This window comes from Rhipicephalus microplus, unplaced genomic scaffold, assembly GCF_043290135.1.
Source record: "Rhipicephalus microplus isolate Deutch F79 unplaced genomic scaffold, USDA_Rmic scaffold_16, whole genome shotgun sequence".
Taxonomy (NCBI): Eukaryota; Metazoa; Arthropoda; class Arachnida; order Ixodida; family Ixodidae; genus Rhipicephalus; species Rhipicephalus microplus.
In genome coordinates this window covers 14429823-14448122 of record NW_027464589.1, presented here as the reverse complement: position 1 = coordinate 14448122, position 18300 = coordinate 14429823, and positions in this window count along the sequence as shown.

Below are 18300 nucleotides of genomic sequence, written 5' to 3'. Positions count from 1 at the left end.
ATCGTCAGTGCAGCGGGCTCGCTTTCAACCCCAAGGCAGTTAATTTTCTTGCCAGTACAGGTTTGTTCACTGCTCGATATCGCAGTGCTGGATGCATTTGAGCGAGCCTAACGTGAATCACCCTTCGAAAATGTCGCGGCAGTGATGTACTTGACTAATAAATCTTAAATTGGCTAAACAACTCAGCGTTCATCTCGGATGTGCAACTCACACAGTGGCCACACTCTTTTTCTTATTGAGCGGCTGTGCATCGACATAGCTGTCGCGTCCGGAATTGCAGTCAAGTTGTTCAGTGGGTATGCCGTAAAAACTTCGTAGATCTGTACGCATGGGAAATTTATAACCTTTATTTGCGCCAGGCTGCATTGTTTTATTTTCAGCCTTGTTTGAACCTCTCACCTCATACACAAAACCACATTGCCAAAAGTCAAGCCAGGAACCGTCACCCTTCACCGAATCATTCTCACCACTTTGACCTGTTGTAATTCCACAGTGCGACGTGAATAGTAGTGACTCATGTGACGTCATCACGTCTATCACACACGCACGCGCTGTCCTAACCTGTTTTCATGCATATCGAACGAAACTTGTGAGAGAGCAATAATGTTATACTTATGACTCGGCCAACCGACTTGATCACTATTGACTCACGTGACGTCATCACGACTAACAGTCATGCAAGCACTCTCTAACGTGCTCTCATGAATATCAAACGAAACGTCACTGAGAGAACATTAACTTGAAGGCCGTTGCAGGCAGCGTCTGCTAGTAAAAAACTAACTTCTCGCGCTGCACAGCCGTTCACCAGCTAACCGGTATGCGTAGGCACCAGATCGCGCGTTTCGCATTCAGTCAAAGGCGTCTTTACATGGCTTTTGTTTGACTTGACGCTTTTCTTGACTCGTGTAGATGCGATGGAAGCAACAGTACCTTCAAGCAGCAGTGTGGTACAGCCCAACAACAGTGTCACATCACTCGTTGAGGGCAGCGCTTCTCCTTCATTCAATAAAGAGAAATAATGAAGTCGAAATGACAATTAAGCATTTTACAAACCATACTCAACTAGGCAACATTCAACCGATACCCTCACCTCCCTGCGACACGTTTACTCCGGCTCGTCGTGTGGGTAGATGTACGCGTCTTTTTTGTTGCTTCTCGTGTTTCGTAGAATGCCCTGAAAATGCGGGCGGCCAGGCCGCAATACTGTGAACGGACAGGCGTTCTACCCTAAACAGGCACGCTTATTCCAAGCACACTAACCTATAAGAAACGGCGTGGCGTAGAATGTAGACAGGAAGGCACGTGTCAGCCACCGCATTGAATGGCGCATCAGCAAATGGCCAGTTGCAAATAGCAATAGTATGTATCTCAAGTATAGGGACTGCCCTCTATTACAACGGAATTGTTTCACAGGATAACCAGATGAAATAATTGTTGAGCCGAAGGAGTGGTAGACCAATCTTTTTATAGCAAGCTTTGGAGCAGGCAGACCGTGCGTCTTATGCTTGATTAAGGATATACAGTGTTATGACTATAGCCGAACGATATGCAAACGCCTGTTTCGTTTCTTGTGCTCATATCGTGTCATTTTGACACGTGAGCACAAATTAGAGGGTGAGGAGAGCTTTTATAGTGCTTTTATAGTGCCTATATATACCTATTTCGGGCGTTGTAGCCTCAATTCGTATAGGTGCCTGTAAATGTCTGTTTTCAAAATCGATGCCTTTATAAACGCTATTTAACCTGAAAGTTTGCTTTCAAGTACCACTGAGCCCAGTATTCATGTTACCGGGCAAAATATAGGTTTCGGGACACTGCGTGGTGCAAACTATTCTTTATTTCACGAGTTACGTTTAGAACTGTCAAACTCAGAAGGCATTTTAGCCAAGAGGGAGGTAGACTAGCCTCTACACATGTATACCATCCATGTCGCGTCGTCTGCTCAGCATCTTTCCAGTGTGCGCTCAGATGCGTAGGGAGCAGGAGGTGCCTCTGTGCAGCGGCAGGAAGATGAAGAATGAATGCGAAACTGTGGAGAGTCATCAGGAGAAGTAAGAAAGTAGAGTGCACATAAAGAAAGCAACATCTATGTAGTTTTTGTTTTTTGTTTGTCATTTACATGTGGTGCTTCACTGGGTCACCTGAAAATATTTATTTAGGCAGTGGAAAATGTTTTACTTAGAGCAATTGCTTTAATTCATGAATAACCAGCATTAGGGTATTCTAACACGAATTAAAACGTATCTTCAATTTTTCGATTCATTATTTCCTGGGATTGTCATCGCATTGTAGAACGTCTGCACGTCGTCTGCATGACGACGGGCAGTCATCTGCACCGTTGTCTGCACCGTCGTCTGTCGTCGTCTGCAGCGTCGTCTGCAGCGTCAGATTGTCGTGTGCACCGTCGTCTGCATGACTGCCCGTCGTCTTGATATGACTGCCCGTCGTCTCGTCGAGACGACGGGCAGTCATATGCTGCTGAGCAGTGTTCTACATATCAAGGCAGTCGAGACGACGGGCAGTCTCGACTGCCTTGATATGTAGAACACTGCTCAGCAGCACATCTATGGGTGCGTGTTTGTGAAAATTGCTTTGCCTGTATAATAAATTTTGTTTCTCACGGACTTGCCCCAGTTCTCTTTCATCACCCATTTCATAACCAATTTGACGAGCTCGACGTTATCAGAACAACAATTTTTTTCTTGAGGTACGGTAGATGTTTTAAACGGGCATCATCTTTGCTTCGGCGTTGCGAAAACATGTCAGGTAGGTCGTAACTATAGAGGCCAGCTCTATAGGCACTAAAAAACCGAGATTTAGGCACCAATAATAGGTGGCCAAAACACTCTTTCAGGCTTCGAAAATTGTGAATATAGGCAGAATAATCTTTGACAAAACTCAAATTTTCCAATAAACAGCTGTGGTATCTGGCACCAGCCTTGTTCGCCGGCGCTCCATTGTCCTTTCTAACCCTACATTAAGCAGTCTTTAGGCAACAGAAAATACTTTACAGCGAGAACTCATGAATAGTGGCATTACTTACCGAAGTCCAGCAACTCGGCGTCCGCCGCCGGCTCGCCCTCCTTCCAATTTACCGCTACCACGGTGCCGCGTAAATTTACAATGGCATTTGCGTCCATCAGCAACTGCAGACTTACGCTGGTGTCCACAATCGCTCGGACGTTGTACACATCCCACAGTGAGGACGACACCCACTTAACTAAAATATGGCTCATGTTGAGCTATCTCTTCCTTAGTCTCACACCGAACGACCGAACTCGTAGCAACGCACAAGCTGTACACGCAGAGACCAAGCACTCGTTCCAACGTGCGCCACACGTGCTCCAAACAACAACAACTCCTACGTCACAGCAACAGTATCGGAAAGGTTTGAGAGGCAGTTTCGAATCGTTGTGTCCCACGTACATTTTGCAAACGTATATGTAATAAAAATAATCATAAACGTGTTATTTGGTTAGTTTTAATTTAGTATGGTAAATAGTACTTATATAAAAATATATAATACCGCACTCGTTTTTTATAATGGAGGTTACAGACTCGCACTGCGCCAAGTCTAGCCAATCCACAACTCTTTGTTCAGAACGAGTGCAGTGCAGGAGAATAGCGTGACAACGATAGATGTTCTCTGACAACGTTGCGAGGAGACGATCGTATTGATAACTCTTCGGTCCTTAAGGTTTTCTGGTCTTCCATGGAACGGAAGCGAAAATACAACCTATATATTTCGGACCCAACGCACGACGTTCCTGTGCGTTCCAAGCACCGTTCGAAGAAGACAGTTTCATTGGACGCTTCGCCGCTACCCACACTACAAAATGGAAGTGTTCAATCGCCTGATTTATTCAGTGTAGTTGCAAGCGAAGAAACGCTCTGTGACCGCAGCCATCCTCCTGTGAACGATGACTCCGACTGTTCTGGCAAGTCCGTGGAAAGTGCGTGTATCAAGTCACCCGACCCAACTGATGTCGACTCGCCGAACACGGATGCAAGCAGCGAAAGTTCGGACGCGGAAACGAGTGGAGATGAAGCGCACGCATGTGAGCCATCAGACGCAAACGCCGATATGGTGAGGCTTATACCAGTGTCACACGGTCACTTTCGATCGTAATTGGGCCGGATCTGGATGAAATTTCTTGGTCGTGATATGCTCGTTTACGCAAGCTACCGAAGGAAAACTATCATAGTTGACAAACTTTTTCCCGATCGCGCCTAATCACGATCAGGAGTGCACCGTGTGGCAGCGGTGTTTATTAGCATGCTTCTTCATTGTCGCCGTAGCTGCCAGTAGTCACTGAGCCGACTGGTAATGCGACTGTTATCTGCAGTGTAAGTGATGCCCGGCGGCGTTTGAATCATGCATGCGAACGCTGCCGAACGACTTGTACTCTCGTAAAGACTTAGAGCAAGTAAGCCGAAAAGCTCGCATATATCTATCTCTCGCTCCTCAGAGTGCTCTCATACCTTTACAACCAGCGTTGGCTACGGTCTTTTGCTAATCTTGGCATAATTTTATTTTCACTTCTGTACAATGCGAAATAAATTTTCCCAAACAAGCCCCTGCGTGTGCCTGCTGTAGTAGCACACATAATCAGCTGTGCAAACGCTTAGCAAATTAAAACTGACATAGCTGTCCAACACATACTGTTAAAAATGTATGGATGGATAATAACCCTTTAGCTCGGGCAGGAGCTCACGCCACTTCACCGTGGCTGGTAACATCTACTGTACTTAGTCGTAACGGAGGGTTAAATTTTACTCTGGTCTTGACTTTAGCCACAAATCAGATAGCCTCCATTTGGTTGCTTTCACGCACTTAGTCTACTTTCCCTCCACTATCCCTAAACCCCAAAGCTGCCAAAAAATATTCCTTGTCCCATTGTTGTCATGTCGGCACTGCAGGGTTAAGCCCTTTAGTCAAAGGTACTCAGTTGTTTCCTCCTCCTCATCACATGCCATTTCCTTGGTACATGGCTCGGTATTGGCCTTGAGGGCGACCACTGCAGAGGCCGGTGCTGCTGTTGCAGTGATGCAGTAAACGGCATCACGTGACTCGCCTACGCCATCGTCAGTGCAGCGGGCTCGCTTTCAACCCCAAGGCAGTTAATTTTCTTGCCAGTACAGGTTTGTTCACTGCTCGATATCGCAGTGCTGGATGCATTTGAGCGAGCCTAACGTGAATCACCCTTCGAAAATGTCGCGGCAGTGATGTACTTGACTAATAAATCTTAAATTGGCTAAACAACTCAGCGTTCATCTCGGATGTGCAACTCACACAGTGGCCACACTCTTTTTCTTATTGAGCGGCTGTGCATCGACATAGCTGTCGCGTCCGGAATTGCAGTCAAGTTGTTCAGTGGGTATGCCGTAAAAACTTCGTAGATCTGTACGCATGGGAAATTTATAACCTTTATTTGCGCCAGGCTGCATTGTTTTATTTTCAGCCTTGTTTGAACCTCTCACCTCATACACAAAACCACATTGCCAAAAGTCAAGCCAGGAACCGTCACCCTTCACCGAATCATTCTCACCACTTTGACCTGTTGTAATTCCACAGTGCTCTATGTTCCATCACAGCTGCGATCCTGCTACCTTTAGTTGCTGCTTATGTACACTGAGATAACCGAACTTATCTACCTCCAGCATAACCCCTTTTATTGTAAGCTCACTGCCAATATTATCTTTAAATATCATGACTGCGGACCTTTTGTTATTACACATGACCTATTTGCCTTTTCACCGCAGATACCTATCAGGCCAATGCAAACCCTCCTTTTTGTCAGCCGCTAATACTGTATCGTCTGCGTGCGTGAGTCCTGGTAACGACTGTTCAACGCAATCCCCTTCCTTAACAAAAGATAGGTTGAAGCCAAGTCCACTCCTCTCTAGTTTGGCCTCTAATCCTTGCAGGTACAGCATGAACAATGAGGGAGAGAGAGGACATCCTGTTTGAGCCGCCGCTGTATCTCTATAGGTTCAGGGACCCATTTTTCCCATTTTATCAGCACCCTATTACCATCATATGTATTTTTTAAGAGGTTAGCTACTCAATATTCGACTTCCAGTGCATCTAGTGTGCCCCACAGATCCTCTTGAATTACACTGTCGTAACGTCCCTTGATTTACATGGATTCCAGCAATAAAGACCTGTGCTCATTTTTTTGCTGTTTCAATGCACTACGTTAATGAGAACAGATTATCCCCTAACCTTCTTTGTTCCTGGAACCCATTTAGCAATTCACCCACTACCCATTCGCCCTCCATCCGTGCCTGCACTCCTTTTATAATCTATAAATTCACAGCACCACCTAGTGAAAAATATGCTTTTTCACGTGGCATTGCTGTCCCTTTGGTATATGTGCAAAGGTGGTGTTTGACTGGTGAAAGCTTTAATGTATCAATGTGTATAGACACGGAGACAGGCATTTCTTTAATGGTAACAAAAATAATCATCCATTGTCATAGCTGTAATTAAGCTGACGGGACATGCATGCTTGTTATGGACTACCATATAAGCGTGTAGTTTTTGTGTGCATGCCTGTGGTATAAACATTTTTGTTTCTTTGCATCTAACAGGACGAGGAGCTGTATCCAGGTTCGAAGATCACCAGGGCAGAGAGTATTTTGCTGATTATGGACCACAGCCTCCGCCATGACGCGTCGAAAGAAGCCACTGAGAGCTTGCTTCAGTTATTGCGCGCTCATCTGCCGGAAATAACAGAGCTGCCTTGTTCAAAGTACAAATTTTTTAGATATTTCAGCTCTCCTGAGAGTGCAAAGAACAGAGATTTATACTGTAGCAATTGTTGCAACTACATTGGGACTGCTGAAATGGCATCTCCTGTTTTTTGCGAGCACTGCAATGTGCATCATGACATCAGTGCACTGCTAAAAAGTTCATCATATTTTTTTTTTCATTTAACATAGAATCACAAATCTGTGATATTTTGAAAACAGCTGAGGTTGTGCCTGCTCAGTCGTCCCCCTTTTTCGATGTCACAGACATCACGACAGGCATTGGCTACAGAAGTATTCCCGTGGGTCCTAATGATGTTTCGCTGACATTTAACACCGATGGTGTTCCACTTTTTGAAAGCAGCAAGTTTGGATTCTGGCCTCTCCTTGCTCAAATTAATGAGCTGACGTATAAAGACAGGGTCCAGAGGCTCGTCCTTGCTGGCCTGTGGTTTGGGCCCAAAAAGCCTGTAATGAATACATTCCTCCTGCCTTTTGTGAAGTCGCTGAATGTGCTTTCTTCTACCGGCATGACATGGGAAGATTCACATGGGCAGAAAAAAAATATGAAGGTTTTCCCTGGCCCATGCACGGTGGACAGTGTCGAAAGATGTGAAGTTATGGGCATGACTCAGTTTAATGGGAAGTACGGTTGCGCATGGTGCGAGCATCCTGGAGATGTCATTGCAAAGGGTAATGGGCATTGCCGTGTCTACCCAGTCTCCACTTCTGCTATAAAGCTCCGTACTAATGAGTCATTTCAGCATCATGCCCAAAAAGCCAGAAGAAAGCAAGAGCAAGTGAGCCGTGGCATAAAGGCTACAAGTGTCCTCACGCTGCTGAACCACTTTGACTTTCCTACTGGCTTTGTGGTTGACTACATGCGTGCTGTGTGTGCAGGTTTTGTAAAAGCTACGACATTGCTGTGGCTTAACTCTAAGAGGTGTCGTAGTTTTAAGCTTCGCCTTCACTTGAGTGAATTGAACGAGAAGCTGCTCAGCCTGCAACCAATCTGGGAAATATCAAGGCTTCCAAGATGACTGAATGACCTGAAACACTGGAAATGTGCTGACTGGCGGAATTGGTTGTTGTTTTATTCGCCAATTGTGTTGGCTGGCTATGTTCCAGAAAAGAATTACCGCCACTGGGTCTCATTCGTTGACATAATGTACTACTTGTTGAGCGATTGCGTAGCCCTTGACAGGCTCAACATTATGAAAAATGAAATGGTAAAGTTTGTCAAAGAGTACCAGGAGCTATATGGCTTAACAAACATGACATACAATGCGCATCTGCTGCTTCACCTTGTTGACACAGTGAAGCATTGGGGTCCACTGTGGGCACATTCAATGTTCGGATTTGAATCTATGAATGGAAAGCTTGTGAAAATGGTCAAAGGGACCAGGTACCCCGAAAAACAGATTATTGACAAGTTCTTCCTCATGCAAGCCTTGCCTACGCTTTGGAGTAATGTTGCAAGAGAAAATGCACACACTCAGAATTTGTTCAAGGCACAAATGAAGGGCTACGAATTAAGAAAACGATCTGTGCAGAATGGGACCACTACATTCTATGGTAAAGCAGTGCGAAGTGCGGATGGCACTCATTTTCGAAAGATGAGCATCGGAAACGTTGCATATTGCACTGCGGATCTGGACAGATCGCGAAGGGTAAATTCATTCGTCATTATCAATGGGTTGTTTGGCTGCCTTCGGGACATTAGTGTGTACTGCTCACAGGGGCGTGAACAGTGTGCATGCGTAAAGGAGACAGTGCTCTCTGTTCAGGTGTACATTGTGAAGCACAACATGCTTGAGGTGTTCTGCAAGGATGAACCCTACCATTTTGTTAAAGTTGAATCTACTGCTGAAATCAAGCCTGTGTCACTTGTTTCAGTGGAAAAATGTCTTGCACTGGCTTCCGATGGGGATTTGTTTATTTGCAGAGTGAATGAAAAGTTCCTTGCTGAGGCCACGTAGAGGTTGTATGACATGGCATATCAGTGTAAAAATCGAAGGATGAAAACCACGAGGGCTCCTTTACCACCTGGCAAGAGTTTAGCGGAAAAATCTGTGATGCGTACCGCGAAGCAAGAAGCAGCTTATTTTTCATATTTGCAGCATTGTTTGCCTTACCTATACGCAGTTCTCGTCAAGCGTACATTGATTGTGTTGTTCGTGGGCTTCGTTCCCAAGAATTAACGTCTAGTCATGCTAAAACTATGCCATTGCAATTTAATTAATGGTCATGGTCAAATATTATTGCACTGTACAAAATGAGAACCAAATGTGGCGATAAGTACCAAAATTTTATGGACACTATGCAGACTATGTTTTGCTTTAATCTATGAATAATTAACTTTACCTGTAATCGTTTATGAGCATTGTGAAAGATGGCTTGGCCATGTGCTTACCGATAACATGAAATATGGTAGGCATGCCGTGTCGTGACGATGGAAACCAGGTCCCAGGATTGCTGATTTGTGAAGATGCGTGCAGTGAGTACACTACTCTGAACTGCAGTTGTCCCGGGGTGTTATCTAGACATAAGTCCTCGGACGTCCTTGCTCAGCACATCATTTCCACAGGTACCGAGGGATGAGTATGGCATTAAACGTGGGCCGTATCCTCCCGCAGGATAATTTGCTGGTCGGACACAGCACTCCACGCATTCGCCCACAATGAAATGTAGCTCGAAACACCGTGGACAGCAAAAATTAAAATTGCACCACCATAATTCAGAGGCCGTACAATCTTTGCAGATTGCACCTAAATAAAATTGATTGGCAAATACATGTTTGTTGTGGGCATAAACCTCTCGTGCCAGCCTGAGAGCATCTCACAGCAAGCCAGCGTCAGGTAGAAGCAAGCTCTGGGGAGAGGGGATGTCACAGGCAGCCAGCAGGGACAGGCAAAGCGCAGTGACGTGTGCTAGCGTGCCCATGTGACCCGCCTGAGGGTAAGCGAGCGCTTCGCTTGGACATGTCCGAACACGTGGTTCCAATCTGACAAGCTGGCGTGCAGCTTTCACCAGACAAAAGGCCTGGCGGCATAGCCACGGCAGCCATACTGCCAAATAACGGCGGGCCACTGCACTCGGGGCCCCGTGGTTCTGCCACACGTGCTAGCTAGGTAAACAGGCGCCAGGGTGGCGGTTGCTCTCGATTCCCACATTGCAAAATATGAAGATTGCTTCACCCTTTAAGAAAACTTTGTTTTTCGTTACTACAGGTTTTCCCGCTCAATTTAATCCAAGTGCCAGCCAAATTAATCTAGGCACCAGTCAATTTAATCCAGCCGCCACTGAAATTAATCCAGGTGCCATTCATTTTAATCCAAGTGCCACTGAAATTAATCCAACCGCCAGCCGATTTAATCCGGACGCCAGTGAATTTAATCTTGATGACATTGTGACTTCAAAACGACCCAGAATTTTCGGGAATGCGTGGAGTGAATAGCTTTGGAGTGAATTTAACAGGGAAAAGCCATGAATGAGTCACTACATAGTGACACAATGCGACTCGCGCGACTTTATCACGCCTATCATCCGCGTAAGCACTATTCACACCTTCGACATGCATATCAAAGGAAACACCGTCCACACAGTAATAACTTGATAATTATTAACCAGGCCAATGATCTCATCACGAGTGACTTAGGTGACGTCCTCACGCATATCACCCACGCACGCACTGTCCTAATCTTCCGTCATGCATATCAAATGAAACGTCTTTGAAAGGGCGGGATCTTGATACCTAAAACTCGGCCAAGTCACCTGATAACCAGTTCCTCAGGGGACGTCATCACAAATATCACCCGCACACGTAATTTACTCGCCTACTGACATGCATACCAAACGAAACGTCTTTGAGAGAGCGATAACGTGTTACCTATGACTCGGCCAACTCACTTGATCACTTGTGATTTAGGTGACGTCATCACGCCTATCACCCACGCACGCAATGTCTAACCTGCCATCATGTATACCAAACGAAACGTCTTCGAGAGGCTAATAAATTGAACGCTGTCAATCGGCAGAGTGACGTGATCACTAGTGACTCGTATGACGTCATCGCGTTTGACACCCACGCACGCAGCGTCTAACCTGAGTTCATACATATCAAACGAAACGTGTTTGAGAGAGTAATAACTTGAACGCTGTCACAAGGTCCAGTGACGTCATCACTAGTGACTGGCGTGACGTCATCTCGCCTAAGACTCACGCAAGCACTCTATAATGTGCCTTCATGCATATCAAACAAAATGTCTTTGAAAGTGTAATAACTTGAATGCTGGCACTAGGCCGCGTGACGTCATCACTAGTGACTCACGTGACGTCATTACGCCTATCACAGGCACACGCAGTGTCCAAACCTGTCTTCATGCATATCAAACGAAATGTCTTTGAGAGAGTAATAACTTGAACGCTGTCACAAGGCCCAGTGACGTCATCACTAGTGACTGGCGTGACGTCATCTCGCCTAAGACTCACGCAAGCACTCTATAATGTGCCTTCATGCATATCAAACAAAATGTCTTTGAAAGGGTAATAACTTGAATGCTGGCACTAGGCCGCGTGACGTCATCACTAGTGACTCACGTGACGTCATTACGCCTATCACACGCACACGCAGTGTCCAAACCTGTCTTCATGCATATCAAACGAAATGTCTTTGAGAGAGTAATAACTTGAACGCTGTCACAAGGCCCAGTGACGTCATCACTAGTGACTGGCGTGACGTCATCACGCCTGACACCCACGCACGCGGTGTCCAAACCTATCTTCATGCATATCAAACGAAATGTCTTTGAGAGAGTAATAACTTGAACGCTGTCACAAGGCCCAGTGACGTCATCACTAGTGACTGGCGTGACGTCATCACGCCTGACACCCACGCACGCGGTGTCCAAACCTGTCTTCATGCATATCAAACGAAATGTCTTTGAGAGAGTAATAACTTGAACGCTGTCACAAGGCCCAGTGACGTCATCACTAGTGACTGGCGTGACGTCATCACGCCTCACACCCACGCACGCGGTGTCCAAACCTGTCTTCATGCATATCAAACGAAATGTCTTTGAGAGAGTAATAACTTGAACGCTGTCACAAGGCCCAGTGACGTCATCACTAGTGACTGGCGTGACGTCATCACGCCTCACACCCACGCACGCGGTGTCCAAACCTGTCTTCATCCATATCAAACGAAACGTCTGTGAGAGAGTAATAACTTGAATGCTCTCAATAGGCCTAGCGACGTGAATAGTAGTGACTCATGTGACGTCATCACGTCTATCACACACGCACGCGCTGTCCTAACCTGTTTTCATGCATATCGAACGAAACTTGTGAGAGAGCAATAATGTTATACTTATGACTCGGCCAACCGACTTGATCACTATTGACTCACGTGACGTCATCACGACTAACAGTCATGCAAGCACTCTCTAACGTGCTCTCATGAATATCAAACGAAACGTCACTGAGAGAACATTAACTTGAAGGCCGTTGCAGGCAGCGTCTGCTAGTAAAAAACTAACTTCTCGCGCTGCACAGCCGTTCACCAGCTAACCGGTATGCGTAGGCACCAGATCGCGCGTTTCGCATTCAGTCAAAGGCGTCTTTACATGGCTTTTGTTTGACTTGACGCTTTTCTTGACTCGTGTAGATGCGATGGAAGCAACAGTACCTTCAAGCAGCAGTGTGGTACAGCCCAACAACAGTGTCACATCACTCGTTGAGGGCAGCGCTTCTCCTTCATTCAATAAAGAGAAATAATGAAGTCGAAATGACAATTAAGCATTTTACAAACCATACTCAACTAGGCAACATTCAACCGATACCCTCACCTCCCTGCGACACGTTTACTCCGGCTCGTCGTGTGGGTAGATGTACGCGTCTTTTTTGTTGCTTCTCGTGTTTCGTAGAATGCCCTGAAAATGCGGGCGGCCAGGCCGCAATACTGTGAACGGACAGGCGTTCTACCCTAAACAGGCACGCTTATTCCAAGCACACTAACCTATAAGAAACGGCGTGGCGTAGAATGTAGACAGGAAGGCACGTGTCAGCCACCGCATTGAATGGCGCATCAGCAAATGGCCAGTTGCAAATAGCAATAGTATGTATCTCAAGTATAGGGACTGCCCTCTATTACAACGGAATTGTTTCACAGGATAACCAGATGAAATAATTGTTGAGCCGAAGGAGTGGTAGACCAATCTTTTTATAGCAAGCTTTGGAGCAGGCAGACCGTGCGTCTTATGCTTGATTAAGGATATACAGTGTTATGACTATAGCCGAACGATATGCAAACGCCTGTTTCGTTTCTTGTGCTCATATCGTGTCATTTTGACACGTGAGCACAAATTAGAGGGTGAGGAGAGCTTTTATAGTGCTTTTATAGTGCCTATATATACCTATTTCGGGCGTTGTAGCCTCAATTCGTATAGGTGCCTGTAAATGTCTGTTTTCAAAATCGATGCCTTTATAAACGCTATTTAACCTGAAAGTTTGCTTTCAAGTACCACTGAGCCCAGTATTCATGTTACCGGGCAAAATATAGGTTTCGGGACACTGCGTGGTGCAAACTATTCTTTATTTCACGAGTTACGTTTAGAACTGTCAAACTCAGAAGGCATTTTAGCCAAGAGGGAGGTAGACTAGCCTCTACACATGTATACCATCCATGTCGCGTCGTCTGCTCAGCATCTTTCCAGTGTGCGCTCAGATGCGTAGGGAGCAGGAGGTGCCTCTGTGCAGCGGCAGGAAGATGAAGAATGAATGCGAAACTGTGGAGAGTCATCAGGAGAAGTAAGAAAGTAGAGTGCACATAAAGAAAGCAACATCTATGTAGTTTTTGTTTTTTGTTTGTCATTTACATGTGGTGCTTCACTGGGTCACCTGAAAATATTTATTTAGGCAGTGGAAAATGTTTTACTTAGAGCAATTGCTTTAATTCATGAATAACCAGCATTAGGGTATTCTAACACGAATTAAAACGTATCTTCAATTTTTCGATTCATTATTTCCTGGGATTGTCATCGCATTGTAGAACGTCTGCACGTCGTCTGCATGACGACGGGCAGTCATCTGCACCGTTGTCTGCACCGTCGTCTGTCGTCGTCTGCAGCGTCGTCTGCAGCGTCAGATTGTCGTGTGCACCGTCGTCTGCATGACTGCCCGTCGTCTTGATATGACTGCCCGTCGTCTCGTCGAGACGACGGGCAGTCATATGCTGCTGAGCAGTGTTCTACATATCAAGGCAGTCGAGACGACGGGCAGTCTCGACTGCCTTGATATGTAGAACACTGCTCAGCAGCACATCTATGGGTGCGTGTTTGTGAAAATTGCTTTGCCTGTATAATAAATTTTGTTTCTCACGGACTTGCCCCAGTTCTCTTTCATCACCCATTTCATAACCAATTTGACGAGCTCGACGTTATCAGAACAACAATTTTTTTCTTGAGGTACGGTAGATGTTTTAAACGGGCATCATCTTTGCTTCGGCGTTGCGAAAACATGTCAGGTAGGTCGTAACTATAGAGGCCAGCTCTATAGGCACTAAAAAACCGAGATTTAGGCACCAATAATAGGTGGCCAAAACACTCTTTCAGGCTTCGAAAATTGTGAATATAGGCAGAATAATCTTTGACAAAACTCAAATTTTCCAATAAACAGCTGTGGTATCTGTCTCTACGAAATGAAAGCAAGCAAAAATGTTCTAGATTATAATTGCACAAACCGGTAATGATTTAGCATAAACATGCGTTTTTCCGCGGGGTTTGCAGAATACGGTCTCTCCATTTCTAGTTCAGCATGGTCAGTTAAGTGTGCACCATCGTAGAAATATGCTTCTGGGTCTCTTTCTGTGTGCCATAGCTAAGAAGGGCTATACATGCGCAAATAGTCAGAGTGCCAGGCGCCAGAAGGAATTTTTTTTTGCGGCGTATTAACTTGGCCTAACAACACAGGCTCAATTTTTCTTCTCTCTGTGAACACTTTAAGGGTCGTTAAACAAACTTAAGAGTTTTGAGAAGCGTAAAGGAATGAATGCACTGAGCGCTCAAGATCTCATTTACCAAGATTTCCAGTCCTACGCGTGGCATAAAGAGGTGATAGGCCAAACTGAACACGGCTTCACCTTCATCTCATGGGCGTGCGCCCCAACATGGTGAAGGTGATAGAATGGTCCTGCCTATGTCAAAGTAGTACGTGACACTGCGAGAACTATTCGAGACAACGTGTGTAATTTGTACAAACTGTTGCCTAAATAGAAGCATGAAAGTTTACAAAAATGTTAGAACACACAGGCGAAATCTATTCTCCTTTTTTATTTAATTTCATATCGAGAGAGACGCGACACTAAGGTGCCTCCATTTTGTTTGCGTTGGTGTTCTCGCAGTTTGCGCATTGTGTCGGGGCCAGCATTCACAACGCTGGGCGTGGTTTTGGTGTATCGTCCCTAGCAGAAGATGCAGCGGTGTGACGTTGTGTATCGGGGTAAGCATACGTTATCCAAGCCAGCCTCTCCAAATGTGCGCGCAGATAGGGATCCATCCCACAAAAACTCGCAGTACAATACAAAAGAACATCGAGACGGCAGAACACCGCTTGCACGCACAGGCTGACATGGGCATCTCATGCGAGTGTAGGTTACGCGCGCATGACGTGCTCATGCACGTCGTGTGATGCTCCAGCTCCGAGTGAATTTCATACCAATAGCGTGGAAGGAATTGGACTTACGAAGTCTTCTTAGAGTTAGTGGCGAAGGTTTGAAGCTCACCTCCTGAGATTATGCTTTCGCCGCTTCTAATGATCAAATTAAAATTTCTAGTGACACAAACCTTTTCATTGGGCAGGCAACATTTTCCACTGCCTAAATAAATATTTTCAGGTGACCCAGTGAAGCACCACATGTAAATGACAAACAAAAAACAAAAACTACATAGATGTTGCTTTCTTTATGTGCACTCTACTTTCTTACTTCTCCTGATGACTCTCCACAGTTTCGCATTCATTCTTCATCTTCCTGCCGCTGCACAGAGGCACCTCCTGCTCCCTACGCATCTGAGCGCACACTGGAAAGATGCTGAGCAGACGACGCGACATGGATGGTATACATGTGTAGAGGCTAGTCTACCTCCCTCTTGGCTAAAATGCCTTCTGAGTTTGACAGTTCTAAACGTAACTCGTGAAATAAAGAATAGTTTGCACCACGCAGTGTCCCGAAACCTATATTTTGCCCGGTAACATGAATACTGGGCTCAGTGGTACTTGAAAGCAAACTTTCAGGTTAAATAGCGTTTATAAAGGCATCGATTTTGAAAACAGACATTTACAGGCACCTATACGAATTGAGGCTACAACGCCCGAAATAGGTATATATAGGCACTATAAAAGCACTATAAAAGCTCTCCTCACCCTCTAATTTGTGCTCACGTGTCAAAATGACACGATATGAGCACAAGAAACGAAACAGGCGTTTGCATATCGTTCGGCTATAGTCATAACACTGTATATCCTTAATCAAGCATAAGACGCACGGTCTGCCTGCTCCAAAGCTTGCTATAAAAAGATTGGTCTACCACTCCTTCGGCTCAACAATTATTTCATCTGGTTATCCTGTGAAACAATTCCGTTGTAATAGAGGGCAGTCCCTATACTTGAGATACATACTATTGCTATTTGCAACTGGCCATTTGCTGATGCGCCATTCAATGCGGTGGCTGACACGTGCCTTCCTGTCTACATTCTACGCCACGCCGTTTCTTATAGGTTAGTGTGCTTGGAATAAGCGTGCCTGTTTAGGGTAGAACGCCTGTCCGTTCACAGTATTGCGGCCTGGCCGCCCGCATTTTCAGGGCATTCTACGAAACACGAGAAGCAACAAAAAAGACGCGTACATCTACCCACACGACGAGCCGGAGTAAACGTGTCGCAGGGAGGTGAGGGTATCGGTTGAATGTTGCCTAGTTGAGTATGGTTTGTAAAATGCTTAATTGTCATTTCGACTTCATTATTTCTCTTTATTGAATGAAGGAGAAGCGCTGCCCTCTACGAGTGATGTGACACTGTTGTTGGGCTGTACCACACTGCTGCTTGAAGGTACTGTTGCTTCCATCGCATCTACACGAGTCAAGAAAAGCGTCAAGTCAAACAAAAGCCATGTAAAGACGCCTTTGACTGAATGCGAAACGCGCGATCTGGTGCCTACGCATACCGGTTAGCTGGTGAACGGCTGTGCAGCGCGAGAAGTTAGTTTTTTACTAGCAGACGCTGCCTGCAACGGCCTTCAAGTTAATGTTCTCTCAGTGACGTTTCGTTTGATATTCATGAGAGCACGTTAGAGAGTGCTTGCATGACTGTTAGTCGTGATGACGTCACGTGAGTCAATAGTGATCAAGTCGGTTGGCCGAGTCATAAGTATAACATTATTGCTCTCTCACAAGTTTCGTTCGATATGCATGAAAACAGGTTAGGACAGCGCGTGCGTGTGTGATAGACGTGATGACGTCACATGAGTCACTACTATTCACGTCGCTAGGCCTATTGAGAGCATTCAAGTTATTACTCTCTCACAGACGTTTCGTTTGATATGGATGAAGACAGGTTTGGACACCGCGTGCGTGGGTGTGAGGCGTGATGACGTCACGCCAGTCACTAGTGATGACGTCACTGGGCCTTGTGACAGCGTTCAAGTTATTACTCTCTCAAAGACATTTCGTTTGATATGCATGAAGACAGGTTAGGACACCGCGTGCGTGTGTGATAGGCGTGATGACGTCACGCCAGTCACTAGTGATGACGTCACTAGGCCTTGTGACAGCGTTCAAGTTATTACTCTCTCAAAGACATTTCGTTTGATATGTATGAAGACAGGTTAGGACACCGCGTGCGTGGGTGTCAGGCGTGATGACGTCACGCCAGTCACTAGTGATGACGTCACTGGGCCTTGTGACAGCGTTCAAGTTATTACTCTCTCAAAGACATTTCGTTTGATATGCATGAAGACAGGTTTGGACACCGCGTGCGTGGGTGTCAGGCGTGATGACGTCACGCCAGTCACTAGTGATGACGTCACTGGGCCTTGTGACAGCGTTCAAGTTATTACTCTCTCAAAGACATTTCGTTTGATATGCATGAAGATAGGTTTGGACACCGCGTGCGTGGGTGTCAGGCGTGATGACGTCACGCCAGTCACTAGTGATGACGTCACTGGGCCTTGTGACAGCGTTCAAGTTATTACTCTCTCAAAGACATTTCGTTTGATATGCATGAAGACAGGTTTGGACACTGCGTGTGCGTGTGATAGGCGTAATGACGTCACGTGAGTCACTAGTGATGACGTCACGCGGCCTAGTGCCAGCATTCAAGTTATTACCCTTTCAAAGACATTTTGTTTGATATGCATGAAGGCACATTATAGAGTGCTTGCGTGAGTCTTAGGCGAGATGACGTCACGCCAGTCACTAGTGATGACGTCACTGGGCCTTGTGACAGCGTTCAAGTTATTACTCTCTCAAAGACATTTCGTTTGATATGCATGAAGAC